This window comes from Otolemur garnettii, unplaced genomic scaffold, assembly GCF_000181295.1.
Source record: "Otolemur garnettii isolate 467f Iridium unplaced genomic scaffold, OtoGar3 scaffold00519, whole genome shotgun sequence".
NCBI lineage: Eukaryota > Metazoa > Chordata > Mammalia > Primates > Galagidae > Otolemur > Otolemur garnettii.
Window position 1 is genome coordinate 17,311 of NW_003852914.1, and position 6,216 is coordinate 23,526.

The 6,216-nt window shown below is 44.8% G+C and overlaps 2 pseudogenes; both read right to left on the reverse strand.

The window, feature by feature from the left end:
* Positions 1 to 2,219: 2,219 nt before the first annotated feature.
* LOC105888420 lies at positions 2,220 to 2,986 on the reverse strand (annotated as a pseudogene).
* A 1,197-nt stretch (positions 2,987 to 4,183) lies between these two features.
* Positions 4,184 to 4,636, reverse strand: LOC105888421 (annotated as a pseudogene).
* Between the last annotated feature and the right edge of the window lie 1,580 nt (positions 4,637 to 6,216).

The following is a 6,216-nucleotide window of genomic DNA, read 5'->3' on the forward strand; positions in this document are numbered from 1 at the left end:
CTTGAGCCACAGGCGCAGAGCCTCAACTAGAACTTTTAAGTGAGCCTTTTAATGAATATGGAATGCCTACTGATTATCTAACTTACTTTTTACATAACTTCAAATTCTAATAGTTGTAATATCTAAAATTACAGAAAATACAGAACAAAATAGAAAGTGAAAACATATAGAGAAAGTTAAGTAAAATGGTACAGTAGAATTCTCATGTTCATGTATCCCTGCCCCCATAGGAACAAAAATCTGGAAGCCATCTATGGGGAAAAAATGCTCTTATGACAGCCCAGTACAGTGGTTTGCACCTGTCATCTCACCTATTTAGAGGCAGAGATGAGACGGTCCCTTCAGTCCAGCAGTTTGACACAGCAGTCTAAGCAATATAGTGAGACCTCCCCCATCTCATAACAAGTGATTTTATGAGAGCTTTGGGACCCAAAGAGGAGGTTGTGAAATCCTCATAATGCCCTTAAAAAGGGGTCATCTTGAAAAGGCAGACTCTCATTCATTGGCAAACTAGAAAAGCCCTGGTCTTGATTATACAATGGAGAATGGCCTAATCACTTTGTCCCACTGAGAATTATGAAGTGACTATGTGGCCATCTGCAACCTCTCCCAGCCATCATCTGGGAGTGGTCCTACCCATCCAGAGACCTGGAGGGAGATGCTTACTCATGATTATGAAGATAGCCCTGCAGACCTCAACATTTTTGCGTGACTGTATGTTTATATATCTATGTGTGTGTACATATACATACATACACACAGCAGAACCTCCATAGTTCACCATCTCCCTACATCGATCAATTCCTCAAGTTGACCTAACTTTCATAGACCAGACATGCACCACATATGTATTAATACAGTAGACCTAGTTCCTTATGTTGACCACTGGTATATGTTGACAAGTTTGTTTCAGTTCCTGTAAGTAGAACTTACTGAAGTCATTTCAGTTACTGAAGTTCTACTTATAGAAGTTCTACTGTATATTTATGTGTGTGTATATGAATAACACAATCGGATAAGCATATACTAAGGAAGAAATAATGAAATAATAGTTATTTTGCAACAAGAGAGTTTACTATAGACTCCGGACATGATTATATTTAGGAAATGTAGGGGCAGATGTAGGGGCATTTAAGAAATGTACAGGCTCGGTGCCTACAGCTCAGTGAGTAGGGCACCAGCCATATACATAGAGGCTGGCGGGTTCAAGCTCGGCCTGGGACTGCTAGACAACAATGACAACTGCAGCCAAAAACTAGCCAGGCATTGTGCTGGGCCCAGCTACTTGGGAGGCTGAGGCAAGAGAATCGCTTAAGCCCAAGAGTTTCAGGTTGTTGTGAGCTGTGACTCCAGGGCACGTTATCAAGGGTGACATAGTGAGACACTATCTCAAAAAACCAAAAACAAACAAAAGAAACCACAATCATAGATGTAAAATATTCAAAAATATATACTGCTTCAATTGATCTACAGTTCCCAATTCATCAAAAATAAGTTGAATGGGCTTGACGCACATAACTCAGTGCTTAAAGCACTGGCCACATGTACCTGGGCTGATGGGTTCAAACCCCACCCAGGCCTACTTAACAACAATGACAAGAAGAAAACAAAAAGTAGCTGGGCCTTGTAGCATAGACTGTCGTCCCAGCTTCTTGGAATGCTGAGGAAAAAGAATCACTTAAGTCCAAGAATTTGAGGTTGCTGAGAGCTGTGATGCCACAGCACTCTACCAAGGGTGACATAGTGAGACTCTGTCTCAAAAAACAAAAAACAAAAACAAAAAAATTTAAATGTACGAAACACATACTCCAAATAATACAACGAGCAAGATTTTGCAGAATATCCAACACCTCCTATGTAACATTGTCATAATTACCTAAATCCAAACCTTAATAGTGATTCTTATGTTATATATTATAAACTTCTTAATATGTTACAAAATACAATGTATTCCATTCATATGTACCTGCTGTTTCACAAGTTTCAAAAAAAAAAAAATTGAACAGCATGGCCTCCATGTCAGTTTAACTAAACATAACAATTATTTCCATTTGAAATCAGTTTCACAGATAGGACAGTCAAGAGATCAGAGAGCAAGTTTTCCAGCCACCAGGGAGCCCAAGAGGACCCTTTGGCTCTAGTCCAGGAGGTGTCTTTTCTCCTTGCCCAAGAATGACCTGGAGACCTTGAACATGTCCTATGCCTAGCCCCCAGGGCTCTCATTTTGTCAATAAGGACAGTATCCCTAACTCCGTCAGTCTTTTCTTGGTCACTGCCTCCCAGCCCTTGGCCTGTGGGTTACATGGAGAAGGGTGCGGCTGCCCCCTACCTGGACATCTGGCATTAGCCCAGAGAGAGCCCACCGTGCCCGCTGCTCAGCAGTCAACCTACTACCACCACCAGCTGCACCTCCAACAGCTGTACCTGCCAACAAAGGGCCACATCACAGGTCCCAAAAAGCTGTTCTCGCTGTTTAGCAGGCAGCTCGGCAGAGGTGAGGTTGCGCACGCTGGGAGTCAGGAAGAGCCGTGCACACAGATTGTGAATGAAGCAGTGGCGGAAGAAGACCTCGGGCTGTTCACAGAGGTTCGAGAAAAAGCCCCCAAATCAGACACTGCACGCTTCTGACTATGGGCACTCCAGTCCCAGTCTAAGTCGTTTAGAGTGCTCGTGCAGAACTGTCAGCACAGTCCCCCACTGCCCAGTCCCGGACCATGCTAACTGTCCCAAAGGGCACCCCAGTCTGGGCCAAGGCAAAAGGTCCCAGGTTCATCCCCAGGAAGAGCACTTGCTTGGGGCCCTGGCAGTAGTGAGTCACACAGCTGAAACGTGGCTCCCACACATACTCCACAGGATTGTACATGATGCCCCCTGGCTCTGAAAACTTCAGCTGGCTCAGCTCAGCGTTGAGCCAAAGCTCTTCCTCCAAGAAGCCCTCAGCCACACTTCCAGGGTAGGCCAAGGGCTCCATCAATGAGTAGGTCATGGAAGGCCACCGGTAGGAAAGCCTGGAGCACAGCCATGCGGTCACCTGGTCCAGCTCCCCATCTTGCTTGTCCTAACAGTTTCTTGACCACCGCACTTTTTATTTTTTCCTTTTTCTTTTATTAAGGGAAGGGACCATGACTTTATTCACCTGGATATTCCAGGGCCACTAGAATTTGAATAAAGGAATGAAAGTCTGCTCACTGAGTGTTTAGTTGTGCTAGGCTTCGGCACCTATTTAAACAGGAGTTAGACTCTGCTTTCAAGGCATTCTGAATGTACATCATGAAGTCTAGCTAAACACACACACAGAAATAACTTAGTCACCTGATGCACAGATGAACGACATTGGGAGTTACGAGAAAAGGCTATGGCAGTTCAGAGAAGGGTGAAATTATGTCCTGTCTCTAGTCAGGGGGTTGGCATTGGAGGAGGATTTATACAGGGGTGGTATTTAAGATCCCAATTAACAGGCACAATGTAGGGGTACATGGTGCACCTCCTGGATGAAGGGCTCAGCTACAATGTGGGCTTTACCTAACAAACTCTGTAGCTCTTATTACACATGGCTTTGTGCCTTATCTGAGATGCAGCTCTGCCTGAGGAGTATTTGTAGTTAGCCCTGAATATAAATTACATCCGTTTATTAATTTTAACAATATATACATACAGATGTGCTCGTATATACTCACACAGTAAATACATGTTTTCCACTCATGGAAACATTATTAACAATTATATATATTTCTTTTTGGTGAAAAGTTATATGTAGGGTGGACAGAAGGTTCGTGTACAATTTTATTTTATTATAATTTTCAGATAAAAAGTCTCACTTTGTCGCCCTCAGTAGGGTGCAGTGGCTTCACAGCTCATAGCAACCTCCAACTTTTGGGCTTAAGGCCTTAAGTGATTCTCTTGCCTCAGCCTCCCGAGTAGCTGGGACTACAGGTGCCTGCCACAACACCCGGCTATTTTGTTTGTTGCAGTTTGGTCAGGGCTGGGTTTGAACCCACCACCCTTGGCAAATGTGGCCAACGTCCTCCTCACTGAGCAACAGGCGCTGCCCCCATGTACAGTTTTAAATACTTTACTACTTAAAACTTCACCGTTTATATTTAAATTTAAAATACTTTCCTATTTAAATTGCACATGAACTTTACATCCAACCTATATTTAGAATTAGCCAGCTGGACTTGGTTTAGATGATCCCAATTTGGTGGGCCACATCCAAAGCATCATAATCAGGAGCCGGTGGAACATGTCTCTTCTCTCCATCAGGCCTCATCGGAGTGTTGACCTTGACTGCAGCAGTATCAAACAGCTTCTTCACAGCCTGTCTGACCTGGTCCTTGTTGGCTTTGATATCCACAGGGAACACAAGTGTGGTGTTTTCTTCTCTCTTCTTCAAGGTGGACTCAGTGGTCAGGGAGAACTGGATGATGGAACAGGGCTCAAGCTTGTTTCTCCTGGGGGCGCTCTTCCTGGGATATTTGGGCTGCCACAGTGTCTTCAGCAGCTGAAATGTGGGTGATGTAGAAATATTCTTTTTTGTGTGTCTGTGGTTCACTTTTAGCACTGCCTTCTTGGCCTTCAGTACTTTTACTTTGGCTTTGGGAGGGGCACAAGCTTCTTTCTTCACCTTCAACACCATCTTGTGAAAACCAGTAATTATTTTAAAGTTTGGGATTTTTTTTTTTTTTTTGAGACAGAGCCTCAAGCTGTCCCCCTGGGTAGAGTGCCGTGGCATTACAGCTCACAGCAACCTCCAACTCCTGGGCTCAAGCGAGTCTCCTGCCTCCGCCTCCCAAGTAGCTGGGACTACAGGCGCCCACCACAACGCCCGGCTATTTTTTGGTTGCAGCCGTCATTGTTGTTTGGCGGGTCCGGGCTGGATTCGAACCCGCCACCTTAGGTGTACGTGGCTGGCGCCTTAGCCGGTTGAGCTATAGGCGCCGAGCCAAAGTTTGGGATTTTTAAAAATTTTCCTGGCTTGGTGCCTATAGCACAGTGGCTAGGGCACCAGATACATACAGCAGAGCTGGTGGGTTCAAATCAGCCTGGGCCTGCCAAACAACAATGACAACTACAACCAAAAAATAGCTGAGCATAGTGGCGGGCTTTTATAGTCCCAGTTCCTAGACAGGCTGAGGTAAGAGAACTGCTTAAGGCCTTAAGCCCAAGAGTTGGAGGTTGCTGTGAGCTGTGACACCATGGCATTCTACTGAAGACGACATAGTGAGACTCTGTATGAAGAAAAATAAAATTTTTCCTGAACTCTGGTCTTCTGAGGGGCAGCCTGAGCTTTGAAAGGGGAGGCAGTCCTCTCATTCAGCCTGTCCAATAGAAATAAAATGAGAGCCAAGTGTGTTGCTTCAAATTAGCTAGTAGCCACATAAAAGATAAAGAAATAGGTTAAATTGATTGTTATTGTTTAATGAACCTAATATATACAAAATATTGTTTTTATAACTGATCAATAAAAAGATACGAATGAATTATTTTGTTTATGCATCTTTAAAATTGATTGCATGTGGCTTGGCGCCTGTGGCTCAAGTGGCTAAGGTGCCAGACACATACACCTAAGGTGCTGGGTTCGAATCCAGCCCAGGCCCACCAAGCTACAATGATGGTTACAACCAAAAAATAGCCTGGCGTCATGGCGTGCGCCTGTGCTCCCAGCTACTTGGGAGGTAGAGGCAGGAGACTCGCTTGAGCCCAGGAGTTGGAGGTTGCTGTGAGCTGTGATGCCATTGCACCCTACCCAGGGGAATAGCTTGAGGCTCTGTCTCAAAAACAAAAAAAAGAAACTGCCACCTCTGGGGGATGTGGCTGGCACCGTAGCCACTAAACTACAGGAGCCGAGCCAGGATTAAATTTTTTTTGTTTTTAATGAGACAGAGTCACACTTTGTCACCTTTATTGGAGTGCCATGGTGGTACAGATCACAGCAACCTCAAACTCTTGGGCTGAAGTGATTCTCTTGCCTTAGCCTCCGAAGTAGCTGGGAGTACAGGCACTCACCACAACACCCAGCCAGTTTTTATTGCAGTTGTCATTATTTATTTAAACTTATTTTTATTTATTTTTTTGGAGACAGCCTCACTTTGTTGCCCTCGGTAGAGTGCTGTAGCGTCACAGCTCACAACCACCTCCAGCTCTTGGGCTTAGGCGATTCTCTTGCCTCAGCCTCCCATGTAGCTGAGACTACATGTGGGGCCTGCCACAACACCC